Source organism: Heterocephalus glaber, unplaced genomic scaffold (genome assembly GCF_053883595.1).
Source record: "Heterocephalus glaber isolate CG9 unplaced genomic scaffold, H.glaber_assembly_v1.0 deba00001465, whole genome shotgun sequence".
Lineage (NCBI taxonomy): Eukaryota > Metazoa > Chordata > Mammalia > Rodentia > Bathyergidae > Heterocephalus > Heterocephalus glaber.
Window position 1 is genome coordinate 10,597,946 of NW_028258312.1, and position 15,830 is coordinate 10,613,775.

General features: G+C 32.4%; 1 long non-coding RNA gene across 3 annotated transcripts in view; it reads left to right on the forward strand.

Annotated features, from left to right (window-relative positions):
• Positions 1 to 15,830, forward strand: part of LOC147826572 (uncharacterized) — a 135,402-nt gene that overhangs the window by 78,266 nt on the left and 41,306 nt on the right. The window lies entirely within an intron of this gene.

Below are 15,830 nucleotides of genomic sequence, written 5' to 3' on the forward strand. Positions count from 1 at the left end.
CAGTAATAAACAAAAGAGAAGAACAGCTAGAATTTTAATAACAAATCAGGAAAGGGAAAAAAAAGAAAAATCTTCCTGAGATCAGATATGAACATAGGCTATTGAAGGTTGTACTTACGGGGTAGGCCTCATTCAATAATGAGAATCTGGCTAAGTATGGGATACCTGGATATGGAAAATTATCCCCTACTGTGCACTTAGGATTATCAATAAATGATTGAAGTTTTCTTGCACATGGGCTTATTACAACATTATATATATATCACACTCTTGGTGGCCCAATCCCTTCTAACCAGGACATCATTCCCAACATGAGAGTTTTGGGGCCATTTTAGATCTATACCATAACAGATAAGAAAATAAAAAGAAAGTGACCAATACACATGAAAAAAAATACAAACTATAGAAATTGCATTATAAGGGCTGAGATAGTACACTTAGAATCAAATACTTTACAATAACTGATATAAATTAATTCAAAGAACTGAAGAAATTCACATCTAAAGATTAAAAGGTATAATGGTAATTTTCATATGAAGAAAATAAAAAGGATACAAAAAACAAGAAACACATGGAAATATTGTAGTTTAAAAGTATATTAACAGAAAAAAAATGACTAGAAAAATTTAGCAGTAGACTCAAGGCAGAAGAAGCAATGAACATCAACATATATCAACACAGATTATACAATCTGAATAAAAAGGAAAAATATAAAGAAAACTGAAAAAAGTCTCAGAAAATATTTCCCAAATGTGTTGTAAAACAAGTCTACAATTCCAAGAAAATTAATAAAGCCTAATATAGGAGATAGATAGATAGATAGATAGATGTCAGCACTCAGACTGTCTTCATTAATTTTCTCATTGCTGGGACAAAATATACAATACCCACAAGTTAAAGGAGGAAAGGTTTATTTAGCTCATAGTCTGTAGAAGTTTCAGTCCAGAGTCAGTGCCTTCAAGGTAGGGTGACATGGCAGATGGGAATCACAGAAAAAAACCCCAATTAATGGCATGGCAGGCCGAAAGCAGTGAAGCAGCAGGCAGCAGCAACAAGCTTCCTTTCTTTCTGCCCCCTTATATTCCATCCAAACTACAAGCCTATTGATTCATGTCATCCATACTCAGGGTGGGGTTTCGGTTATTCGGACCCACCCTTAATCCCAGCATCACACACCCTAGACCCAGTCACTTCCCAAAAGTCCCATCTATGAGTGTATGTGGCATTAGGTAGACATCTAGACACAAGCCATAATACAGATATAACAGTTAAAACATTGAAATCCAAACACAGAGAAAAGCCTGAAAGCAATAAAAAAAAAAACTATTCAAGATATTCTGACAAAATTATCTTACATTGGCTGGCTTAACAAGCAGAAAATTATTTTCTCACAGTTATGGAGGACATAAGCTCATGACCACAGTGCTGACAAATCTAGTTTCTGGTAAGGATTCACCTTCAGGCTTGTAGAAAGACATCTTTTCTGCACGATTTCATAAGACTTTCCTCATTATGAGCACACACACAGAGAGTTCTTGTATCTATTCCTATATGGACACTAATCTGATAAGGTCAGGAACCCATATTTTGACCTTTTTTTTTTTTTAACCATGTTGAATTCCCAACAGACCTTATTTCCAAATACAGTGGAGGTTAAAACTTAATCATATTAATTTTGGAAGAACATAGTTCAACCCATAGGAACATTTGATTTCTTATCAGAAATCAGGAGGTCATGGGCCGTTGAATGACATTCTCAAAACACTGTACATAAAGTATTTATGAATAAACATATATGAAAGGCACATATGTGTCTTAAGGAGAAATAAACAAAAATAGACACAAATATTTCCCAGAATACCTTCCTTAAAAAAAAATTCTACTGGAAGAAGTCATTGAAAGCAAGTGCATCACAAAGTGAACTGATTATATGCAGAAAGAAAGAAACGGTAGAAAGGAAGGAAAGAAGAAAGAAAGGGAAGGAGGGAGGGAGGAAGAAAGGAAGAGAGAGAGGGTGGGATGGGAAAAGGAAAAGAGGAAATGCTATTAAAAGAAATTAAGGTGGATAGTTGTAAAAGATAGTATATCTGGATTTTCTTCTACATTCTTTTCCTAATTGATTCAAGAAGAAATTAAAAACTAAAACCACGTATGTGTATATACATGTAATTATATGTACAAATATTATTGGAATCATGGAATTTCCATAGAGAATTATATTGGACAGTAAAACAGGAAACAGACATGAACAAGTCTGTATTGGAATAAGAAAAGAGTAACATATGGTAACTTGAACATTGGAAAATATAAAAATCAGAGATGATGAGTAGGAAGTTAATTTAAAGAATTATATATTTACATGTTCTGTCTTATTCTGTCAACTTCTTTAAAAGAGAAACCATTAAATAAAATGATAATTATAATAATGTAGCACTATTTTTGATGTGAATTTACATACTACATGTATCAAAAATAGGAAAAAAGGATGGAAAGTAAAACAGAAGAATATAGGCATAAGGTTTTTATATTTCTCTAGAATTAAGATAGTGTAAATGTGAAGTAGTATAAAGAGCAAAAGAAGATTATATAAATATGAAATTATAAGGTATATTATAGCCCTCAAATAACTAAAAATAATTAAAAATATAATTAATAATAGTTAAAACAATTAACATGCTATATTATAAAATACTCAGTACAAGTCAGAAAAAAAGAAACAACAAAAAATAAAGATATATGAAAAACAAAAAGAACTAAGACATTCTTAAGTAAGAATTAAATTAGAGGATTCATACTTTTCAATATCAAAGCATACTATAAAGCTATAGTAATTCACACCATGTGCTAAAATGTAAATATAAGCATTTAGACCAGTGGAATAGAGTTGAGTGTCCAACAATAGATCCTTAATTTAATGGTCTATTGACTTTCAACAAGTCTTGTCAATTAATTCATTGGGAAAGAATTATTTTGTGAACAAATGATAGTGGAATAACTGAATGTCAGCATACATTGAAATGAAGTCAGACCCCTTTTTCATACCATATATGAAAATGAACCCAAAATCTGTTATAGACAAAAATGTAAGAGCCAAAAATTCTAAAACTTTTTATCAGAAAACATCAAATCTTGATATAACCTTAGGCAATATCTTCTTAGATATGATTGCAGAATCACAAGCAACAAGGAAAAAAATAGATAAATTGCACTATAGTCAATCAAAAAAATAAAAAGTTTTGTTCTGAAAACGCCATCAAGAAACTATAGATCCAACACCACCAAGAAACCATCACGAATCATCACTTCTAATCCTGCATGTTGATGCTGTTCCTCTAAACAAGAACTCTTATTTATTTCCTCTCTTGTAGATTTAGGGCTGTACTTGAATTTTTTTTTTTTCAAAAAGAAGGAGTGAAATTGACATTGCTTTAATTTCAACTAACAGAGATTCATTGCAAAAATACATAAAGAATAAATTTTAATTCAATGATAAAGGACAAACAACTAATTGAAAATGAAGTGAATGAATATTTGCCGGAGTGGCCAGTTAGTACAAGAAAAACTGCTCAAGACAATCAGTCACTTGGGAAATGGAAGTCAAAACCACTTCAGATTTATTAGATTGACTATAATAAAAAACAGATACACAACTGCAGGATACAGAGTGGTAAGAAATTTTATTCCTTACTAGTGGAATCTATAATGGTGAGGCCACTCTGTAACAGTTTTGGCATTTCCTCAAGAGTGAAACATCGAGTCACCATACCAATTTCTCTCCTACATATGAGTGGTAGAAATTAAAATATCTGCCATTATCTAAACTAGTTCATAAGTGGTCATAAAGATTATTCACCATAGTCCAAAATTAGAAATGATTCAAATGGCCATCAATTGTTAAATGAACAAACTAAATGATATTTTCAGGAGTTTGCCATCCAGAAATAGAAAATATTGAAGTACTACATGTCTTATACCCTGGATGACAGTTGAAAACATTCTTGGTGGAAAGATTCTACTCACAAGACAACACAAACCATGATTCCATTTTTATTAAATGCCAAGAATAAGAAAATCTTACAGAAATATTATGCATCAGTGGTTGACTAACTGTAGGAGTAAGGTGTTGGGGCAGCAATGCAGCATCAATGGCAACCAAGTGGTCGATTCCTGATTTATTTTGAAAGTGATGAAAATATTTTATTATTAAGTCATAATAATGATTATACACCTATTAAACCAAATACCATTGAGTTTTACACTTTATATGGCTGAACTCTTAGATATATAATTACATATCAACTATGATGTTAAGATGGGTGTAAATTTAATCCCATTCTAATTTAATGTCTTTGTAAAGAATTTAATAGCAATCATTCTGCTATAGACATATATTCATTGATTAAAATTGCTTTAATTCCTATTAACACAAAATAAATCATTCTACTCATCCAGTAGAATCCTTTTTATTCAATTCCAAAATAGTTTGTTTTTTATTTGTGTGTTAGCAAGATTCTAGCAATATCCCTGAACCATAAGGTGCATGTATATATATATAATATATCTGATTCCAAATAACTTATGTAAGTCCTTCCTTTTATTCATTGACAGCAACCTGCTCAGTTCTCCTCCACAAAAAAAGATAAGATTTCATATTTTAAAGCAAGCTAAAATTTTAAGATTACAAAGACAGTTTATCTCACTCCTACTCTATTTTTAACAGTATGAATACCATACTTCTAGAAGCAATAGGGGCTCAAAAAAATCACAATGTAGACCATAATTCCCCAGAACACATCATGTGGCTATTTCTTTTATTAATATCTTTTGACAGGAAAACTGCCTCTCTTCTCAGTTTAAACTATAGATCCAGGCACTGTTCTAACTCTTTAAAGATTATCTTTACCTACTTTCTTTTTTTTCCTCAGTGCTTTCCTTTTATCACCCTTTCCACCAAACTATAAAGTTTCTGCTGACTCCTCTGTCACTCGTGTAGCATTTATTTTGGGACCTTAATATCTTTTGCTCTGTCTAAAAGTGTTTCAATCTTTTCCACCTTTTCTAGCTTTATAATTTAAAGTCCACAGAGCAAAGAAATGCTGATTTTCATTCCAGTTGTAATAATCTTTTATCCTTTAAAAGAGGTTAGCAATCTGTCTCTGATTACATTTTTCTCTCTGTCTTCATAGAAATCACAACCAAGAACTGCATTATAAAGCTAAAGCTCAAATCCCCCAAGCACTGTGATTAAAAAAAAATAAATCCTCAGAGTGGTCAGCATCAAATCTTCTAATCTTGTATGGTGATGCTGTTCCTCCAGTCAAGAACTACATCCATTTCCTCTCTTGCAGATTCAGGGGTGGACTTGGAATTATTTATTTATTTATTTTTTTTGCTATAGGAAGAACTCAAATTGACACTGCTCTAAATTTAAAATTTGCCTTCACAAGGCCTGGTTTTATTTATTTTCCTATCAATCTATTAGAAGACTTAGATACCATGTAAAAATGTTTGACTTTTTTGCTATAGTATACAAGCAGAGGAAAAAAAGAAAAAGATTTGTTGGGCTGCCCTTAGCTGTTTTAGGCATAGCAGGTGAGGCACCTTTCATGTGAGCAAAGACGCTTTGGACAATTTAGTTCCAAACAAACTCCTTGCCAAATTCACTGCATGGATGACCTCACTTCAATGACGTGGAATAAAAATTAGTCCTGCTCAAACTACAGATTCATGGACAAATAAGCAGTTGGTATTTTTTACACTAAATTTTAGGATGTTTTGTTAAATAGTAGATAAGCAGAACAGGGTAGAAAAAACACAAAAAAAGAAAATGAGAAACATCTACTACATTAAACTTTAGAAACTTAGATAAGAATATTCATATTGACTGACTGATCTGCTTAAAATATGACATGGATCTAAAAGATATGTGAAAAATCATAAAAATTGTGGCATAATATGGTCAGAAAGATTATGTAGATATTTCCTCTTAAAATGATAATCATTACAGTAAACATAAAAATTCAAGCTAAGACAACCAGTGTGAGATATGACGGATCATTATCTCTTAGTCATAATATATCCCAATAAATATTTTCAATCTGCTGAGAACAATGATAAATTTATGTTAAATTTGATGATTACAGTATGCATAGAAATGAGAAGCAAGACAAACTGGAATTTCTCCTTTATAATTTTTCTAGAAAAAAAGCAGGAGCTTTTGTGACTTTTTACACAGGAAATCTTATTTACGCTAGTAACTATCAACAATAAAAATTAAAGGGTTTTTTGCAATTATTATCTATTACGATAAAAATATTCCCCCAAATCTTCAGTGGTATAAATCTACAGACATTAATCATTTCACCATTTCTGTGATCAGGAATGGCTTAGCTGGGTCTCTCTCAGTGTCCCCCACAAGGTTGTCATCTAGATACCAACCAGGGCTGGCTCTCATATGAGGTTAGGACTCAGTTCCAAACTAACCCCAATAGAAATTGTCAGGATTCAGTCCCTTGTGGGATGATCTACTAAAGGCCTCCACTCATAGATTTTGGTTAGAAGTTTTGTTCAGTTCCATCTACTGTGTACTTTTGCATGACAGTTACCTTTATTCAGACCTACTGAGTACAAGCAATAGTGAACCTATAAATAGAAATCACAGTTTTGGAGTAACATGCTAGGAAATAGTATTCCATGTTGTCTGTGATATTCTTTTGGTTAGAACAAACTCACAAAGCCCATACCACATTCACAGGGAAGAGAATTACAAAAGATCATGAATAGCAGAAAGTGAGAATTGAGTCTGGCCTAGTAGCTACTTAAATCAGTGGCTGAGAACAATAAGTATCTTCTAATGAAATCAATTAGAGAACAAATTAAAAGAAGTTACTACATAAAATTTAGTTAATAGTTTAATTAAAGTTGGATGTTATGTTGTAGTAATGTTAGATTTCATTTATTGTTTTAAATTGATCTGGTAAAGAATATTATTTACTTATACAAATAATTTTACAAAATGAGATCAAAAGAATAAATTTTTAATTGTAGGCTATACATAAATTTTTAGGTTACGAAACTACAATTGCAATTAATTTTCCCAAAAAGAAAAAAAACTTCATGCTTTAAGTGTGTTTCTTTTACTGGTGGAGGTACCTATATTGGAGAAAGAGCACCCTCCGTGTTATACTTTGACACATTTGACTGTCAGGAAGAGAAGCATCCTCAAGATACTTCAAGCAATAAAAAGTTGAAATAAAAAATATGTATTAAAATGTATATAGTGTTAAATTTAATTAGTCTTCATTTCTGTTTTGCCTTACTACATGGCAGAGTTTCTATTCAACAAAAAAATACAAATGACTACAAATACATTCTGGCACCACCTTGAGGGTGGCAGCTGACTGCAGCGGATGCCTAAATTGTCACCTGTCTACAGGTATGGGAATATGAAGCTTTGATTGCCTTCAAAGACTTACAGATTTTGCAACCCATACTTTAATTATAAAACATTTTAACCATCTCAGAAAGGTCATCTAATCAATATTTTTCAGACTTGTATTGTCTTGCCTATTCTATGATAAACTGTGAAGTGCAAGACTTTTAATATTTGGAATTTGCAGGACTCAGAGAGGACCATATAACCACCTGACCCTCTAACATTCAAATGTATATTGTTTCAGATACCAGCTTTCTTTTTCTGAATCTGGCCCTTTTGTGTTCTTTGTTAAATAGATTATTTCAAGGACTTTGACTTGGATCAACTCTCTGGAGTTCATTTAAATTATAGTTTTGTTTTGTTTGTTTGCCAGTGCTAAGCATTGAACCCAGGGGCTCACAAAACAATTCTATCAGTGAGCTATACCTCCAGCACTAAAATACATACCTAAACAATCTCCTGGTTGCCTTGATATGAAAACCTGCTGAAACATTTCCTTTACATTTAATTATTTTTTGTTTTACTCACTATTATATTGACATATTTTAGGAATTAAGTTGTTTCTTCATTAGAATTCTGAGAATTCTTACCTAATCCAATGAAATAGTCAGATTTCTAGAAATCTCATTATAAATGTATTTCTTTGCTTTTTTTTTTTTTTTTTTTTTGATACTGGGGATTGAACTTTGGACCTTGCCTTGCCAGGTAGGCGACAGAACTACTGAGCTAGATCCCCCGCTCTCAGTGTATTTTATATTAATGATCAATCTTCTAGGAAAGCTCATAAATAATTCCCTTCTATTCTTACCCTTCTTGTTTATATATAAAACTTATTTTGCAACATGCTTCTTTCACAAACTTACTATCACTTTCTTATACATTCAACTTTGTTTTGCTTTTTTTTTCATTATTCTGTAGCAATTCCATCATCCTGCTTTAATCACTAAACTTTTTTTCCCTCAATGAAACAAAAACATTTTTGCATTTCAGCCTTTTCTTATCAAAGACATATCTTATCTTCCCTCTATTCTTGTGATTAGAGTTTTCCCTTATCATTGTCTGTATTATTAGTTATATGTATTAATTTAATTCTGGACCAATAGTGATTTAATGTCCAATAAACACCAGGAAACAAGCAATAGTGTAATGTCTGTTATACCAACAATTTGTAAATTGGTAAATCTATGAATCACAACTTAGAGAAGCGTGTGCTTTCTCATAATTGGTTGATTAGAGTGTATTTATTACTTGTCTCAAATATATTTATTGTCTTATGAAGAAAACACTGCAGAGGAGGGAGGCACCGTTTTCAACTTATCCTTTAATTTTTATTAGGCCACGCAATTAAATTGTTGTTTGTACAGATTTTCCTCCACCTCAACTAATTATTCCTGTTAATAAGAATATCAATGCTTATGATATAATAAGGACATTTCTAATATAGGGAGTTTATTTTACTGACATATAATAATCCACTTCTTAAACATTATGTTTAGGTTACTTTTGAAAGTAAAATATTAACAGCTTGCTATCATTCTGTTATTTTAAACACTAATATATTTTGAAATACATAAACATTTTTACCAGCAAAGTAGGTGAGAAAAGATATGCACTTGAATTATATACAGTGTTAGAAATTCTACCTATGTGTATCTATTAATCAACCCCACAGTATTTTTACATACTAAAACTAACCAAGTTACGTGAACTTTGAAAGTAGTTGGGGTAGTTCTTAACTTTTGCTGGCAGTACATTACTTGTATAAATAAATAAGGTTGAGTTAATTATTGATATAATTAAGACAAAAATTATCAGACAAAAGCAAAAATATTATCAGACATCTATATCCTACATGCAGACTATAAATACATAGAAATAGATCATAATGCTTTAATTCTAAAATTTTATCTAATATATTTCTATCAGATACAATAATGTAAGCTTATTAATCTTTTAAAGACTATCTGGAATCATTGTTTTTTTGGTCTGCCCAACAAGATTTCCTGCCTAGACTAATGGCTTTCAGTATAACTGGTAGAAAAGACATATTGCCAAAATCAAGGCAGAGTATGCAGTTTGGATTTTAACACCATACCTAGTTTAGTTGAAGTTTTCATTTTGAGTTTTTCACATTAGACCAGTTAGCAAAAGCTATTAACAAAGTTTCCGTTGGAATGACTTGTAAATCAACACAAATGGAACTAATTTTGATACCACAGTGAACAACTGTTGTCTTCTCTGTCATCCAGTAGAGGTAGTGGTGTAGCAGAGCCAAGTAAATTACAGTATTTTAGATGGGGATTGGAAAAAGACAAAGAATTACAAAAGGTATTAATCTACTTATTGAAAGATTTTGAAATTGACTAAAATTTGATAGACTTTCTACAGAACATGTAACTTTCAAGAAAGGCCCATTCTCTAAAACTTACTTAGGTCAGACCTACATTAATTTGGCTGCTGTTGTACTACTTTTAAACAAGTAGCCTGTATCTTAGTCTCTGAGTCTAATTAGATGGTAGATGCTGATGCTGGGTCAGTCCTTGTAGGAAATATTCTTTGTTGCAGTTTTTAAAATTCAGAATGTTCCATAAATAGTGTTTCTAAATAGGCTTTTCAATCTAAAATAAGTTCATCTTTCATCTGCAAGATTCTATAACATACCAATGTATTTTTTCACAAATATCATAAAATTTGAGAATTAAATTCAAATTTTAGCAATATGTACCAAGAATTTGGGGGTATAATTAGATGGGGGAGGTCATGAAGGGTTGAGATGTTTTAGTAGACTACAAAGTTCCTACAGGAGAAGCAAGATCAAATATAAAAAGAGGGAAAGAAGCAGCAAACGTCTAAATAAGTTGGTTCACCATTACTATGGCAGTGAAACCTTTCAGTGCTGCTTTTAGTAAGGGGTAAAATCATGATATAAACATACACAACTGCTTTTCCTATGGTTCAGATCAGAGGTGGGGAACCTATAGCATGTCTGCTGAAGTCAGCTGTTTGTATCATTGGCAGTTCTAAAACGTTTCCCATCACTGGCCTAATTGTTTTGCAAAAAGGCAGACATTTTAAGAAACAGAATATTTAGTTTTATATCCCTTGGTTTTGGTTGAAAATTTGTATAAGAAGGATCTCTAGCATTTCAAATGGAGACGTTTTGGACTCTGAATCTAGATGAACCTGTGATTGCTTGCCTTTTGCTAAACTTATCTACTTTACTTATCTATTGAACCCAGTCCAGTTATCTCGCACGCCTCATCCTAAAGCCTCCTTAACTGAATCCATTCGGTTAATTATTGGATATAATCCTAGGCTCGACCCAGTCCCCCTTGCCACTGATTACTCAGTGGTAGCAAGCCCCAAGGTCACACACCTCACAGCACAAGACTTCCAGGAAAAAAAAAAAATAAAAAAGACCTTCCTGCAACTTATAACTTGATCCAGCCCAGTTATACTCTCAACTCCATTTGTTTTCTTTCTCCTCCAATCAGACCGAGGATTTTAACTACATTCAAAAAATAATAAAGTAGGGAAAAGAAAGAAAGAAAAAGAAAAAGAGAAGAGAGAAACAAAAATGTTTGCTAGAATAAACTGGGAAAGTTCAGAACCCAAACTGAGTGGAGCACACCATCCAAGAGAGAAATATGCACTCCCTCCAGGTCCTGCGAGCTCACTGGACTCACGGGGCAATTGAGGTTACAACCCATGGTCCCTCATTGCTCCAGAGGTCACTGGAAGCTCTGGATCCAATTTTCCCATTTACTACTGTACTACTAAGATTAAAACTAAGACGAGTCAAATTTAACCAAGTTTACTTGACAGGATGAAAAGTTTTAGAATCGAGTAGTTTTCCTCATCGAAATCAGTCAGAATGCTTCCCTACGGTCACCGAGGTCATAGGTTATCTTTAAAGTCAGTTTAAAAAGTGGTATTAAAAAATCAGTCTGTTGGCTGCAGTTGCCATTTGCATTGTACAGATGTGGTCTGATCCATGAAGAAAGAAATCTCCTTTAACAACTGGAAAAATTCATTGTAGTTCCCAGAACATTCAGTAGCAAGAATTTTGAACTCTTTCCCAAATGGTGCATCCATTAATGTTTTGGCCAGAGGTCTCTTCCATTCTCTAGTCTCCTACTGTGTAAAAATTCATTCCTACATAACTCTATCTAATTTTCTTCATAGTTTTGGCTTCTTCATACATTCAACCATTCTTCACAGACGTAATCGTATCATATCATCCTTTCTTTCCCAGGTTACACTAAATGACTTGTTATCCTATTGCAACTCAAGTGAGGTTTCAAAGATTCAAGTGAGGCAGACTGAGTAATTTTGGACACCTTTTCAAATTAGAATGAGCTGAAGTTTACCTAGGAGCCAATAGGTTTTCAAACCTCAGGTATCATGCACAATACATACACAAAGAGCTGATAGTCTGGTACTACAAAATTTGAGGTCTAATGAAATCTGTTTCTAGGAATTGCTTATGGACAGTGCACATAATCTAGTTATCAAAATAGAAGTCCATCGTGATTTCTTAAGTATTCATGTTAATTCATTTTTGGTCCTGAAATTAAAAGGGAGGAGTATGACTCTGGATCCTCTCTATTTGTGAATTTCTGGAGAGTCTATTAATTCAATTATATTTTAGAAGGAGGCATACCTCTTATCTGTGAATATATTAATTAGCAACTATCTTGTAACAGATATTAACAGAAATGACATTTCAAATAAGCACTAAGGATTCGACAGTGATGGGAATAAGAATTAGAACAGAAACTTATGAGATAGATAAATGAGGAATTAATAATATTTAACCCAAAAGTATGAGGATATGAATTGCACAGTTAAATATACAGACAAGGCATGATTGTTAAACTACACAAATATCACAGAGAAGGCAAAAGCAAATATCTACATGGATACAGAAAATTTAGTAGTTTGAAAAGGAGAGACAAGTTTCAATATTTGAAAATTACTCCTAGATTCAAGGCACTAAGTTGGCTTGTATGATAAAAATCTACTCACTGGAAAATTAGAAAGTGAAGTAAGAATCCAACCAAGGTGAGGAATAGCTGCAAGACTAAGCAGATACTAATATTGTTGTTAAGCTGATTAGCTGTAACCCAAAGCACTTTTTCCTTCTGTACACATAAAAGCAGGGTTGCCTGGGCTGGAACCAGTCCATTATAGTCTTAATACCATTGTCAACTCCACATTAGAAGAAAAGAGGAAAGTATTTGAGTTCACTCTGTAAATAATTGGTAGTCTCAGTGTATTCTTTCTAGGTCAGTTTAGCTCCCATTATACCACTTTTGGTTTGGGGACAAAGGAACAGGTTCGTGTAAGATTTATAGTAATTCTTTTGGACATGTGTAGAATGCACAGGAGACTTTCTGCACCATGTACATCTAAATTACAAGGAAATCTGTTTAAGACTGCAGAAAACCTATTTGCATATCACTTTCCATTTGTCAGATGGTGTCTCAGTTTATAAATATGAAAATCAGAGCAGGTTTTATTTTCATCAAAATTTTAATCTTTTCCATTAAAAATACAGCCTCTCCACAAGCATCTCTGGGTTTTTATGATCATGTTTCCCTAGCAGCAGCCTCAAATGTATGTAGAGTTGGAGAATAACAGTCTCTACCCGAAAAAAGTTATCAATATGACTGTTCCTTGACAAATTCATTTAAATCCTATTACTTGTCAAAACTATTACTACAGGTTTTAAAAACATTTTCAAGGAAGAAGTACTAGGTATAGTTTTTTTATGGTCTGAGAAAATAACCAAAGCACATTTTAAGAGCCATCTCTCTTACTGATTGTCTCCCTTAGCTACATATACTGTTCTCTCCCGTAGGAAGCTCACCCCACATTTGCGTCCACTGATGTTACAAGATGACATGACTAACTGCTAAGTTACATCCCTAGAATACATGAAAATTATAGCCCAGTTGGAAATGTAGGCAAATGAAAAAGTATAATCTTGTGAAGGTAAAATATTCAAATTCTTGATCAATCATGTGAGCAATATAAATTTTACGAGAAGTTACTGCTTCTGCAGAAGAGAGCAGAGAAACTTAGAGAAGATACCACTTAAATAGTATTTGATAAAATTAATAGGGTTTTTCTTGGCAGACTGTTAGGGGTAAAACTGTTTTCACTGAGAAGAATATCAGAAAAGATAGAAGCTAAGAAACTGCAGGGACTGTAATGAAACAACCATCATTATGATGGACCTGGGGTTTAATATGCATGTCCATACTTGCAAGGATGGAAATATTTAAAGATAACCCCAGAAAGCAAACAGGTCAAACACAAGGGAACTTCATCATATGAAAAAAATGTAAAAAAAAAATATGTCAGGGATGAATTTTTAAAAAGTACTGAGCAGTCTTGTAGCATTTTTTGAGAAATTCTAAGTGGAAACTACTAAGCATGCACATGTGTTCAGCAGTGACACTAAAGTGGTCTGCAGCAGTGGCACTATATGGCCAACTGTGCCCTCTTTGTACAATTACACATGGATATGGCTACAACACAAAAATATGTATTTCACAGGGCTGTTACAAACATTTATTTGCATGCTTACATATATTTCTTACACATAAAAAGTGTTTTATTAAAAATATATTTTATTATAATGATTGTGCATTATATTTCTGTTCAAAATAGGTTACTGCAATTCTGTTTCATTCTCACACATAGGAGAATTTACACAGAGTGACGCCAAGTTAGAACTATTTGCTTAGATGTGAACATTGGCCAAAGGTTATTAGAAATGGGTAATTGTTTAGTGGTGTGTGGGAGATGAGTGGGTAGCCACAGTCCGTTTCCTGTTTAACTGGTGTCTACCTTATAGAAACTACCATCATAATCATAATATTGGCATCCTTGTCATTGGTGGGAGGAAAGAAGCCAAGATTCAAGATTGCTTTCTCAAGTCTTGTCTGTCAAAACTATGTGGGAAGCTTCCCCTCAACCTTCTGCAATGGCTCCATTTTCCTTTCAACAATGTTAATTTCCAATATAAAGGTAGTGTCTAAGATACTATCGCTATAGACCATCATGACTTTAAACACAGAGTATCTTTATTTTAGAAATAATATTGTAATAAGGAAAATATGAGGCCATTATAAAAGGTTGTTTTAATGAGAACATTTGAAGGAGTAAAATTTTAAATCAGCAGTTTTAAAGACAGGCATATGTTCCCACCACAGGAACCTGTCCTACTGCTTGAACATCAGAAGAAAATTCATTACTACAGATCATTAAAGGATCACACTCAAACCTAATCATGATTTGCAGGGTGAAATCCACAGCTCTGCTCCGTGTTGCCTGATTGTATTATGGATTCTACTCAGCTGAAGGAGAATTTGTTTTTCTATACTTCCTAACATGTCATCTTCCATGTTTTACAATTTAAGAATGAAAACTAGTTACACAGTATTAAGAAATATTCAAATCAATTTATTTACAACAAAATTAGTTAATATATTTACTTTCTGGTTAAATTAGAGCAAAATGATCTTTTGTATAAAACTATGTAAATAAAATACTTTACAAACATTAGTAGAGTGTTACTTGATTCTTCTCACTTTGCTATACTGATGACAGGAAATAATTGGCACCCTGTAAATGATTTTTTTGTGATATTTTAATGGTAGTTGTTTCAGAGCGTGTTTTGAAGAGTAACAAGGAGGTGACACTGAATGCATGGGAATGATGATTACATTACATTTTTGTTGACCTCTCAATTTATGACAGAAAGAGGAAAATTTCCTCATTGATCAGAAACATATGTACATATATTTGCAATTACTACAGAGAAAATTGAAGTTAAAGAACTACTTTTAAACATCTATATTTCCAAAGACTCTTATTCCACACAGAAAATTAACATATGGAAATTAAACATGAGAACTTCCAGAATGGAATTCAAATTACAATTCATTCATATTTTTACTCAATAAAATTTATATAGTTTGCCTTTGTTTGTGAAAATTTTGAATAAAGGAAACATTGAATATATACAATGAAGCCAAAAGTAAAACATTGGAATATGAATTGCAAAATCTATACATGAATAGTGATTGAACTTATATAGAAAGATCAAAACACATAGCTGTTATCCATAACCCTTTGGTTCATTTTACTTTTTAATATTTGTTCTTAATCCTTACCTATAAATGTAATTTTCAAGGACATAAAATTGGCACTTGCATCGACATTTTAAAAGGAAAATTAAAAGTCTCATGCCGTTCTTTAAATTTTTGACATTATTGCTGGTACATTTTAAAAATTACATATATTTTGAGATTTATGTAATTCAAAATAGCTTGTTTAAAATTAGAAAAATTGTTCAAGGTCATAAATACTTAAAAGAGTCCAA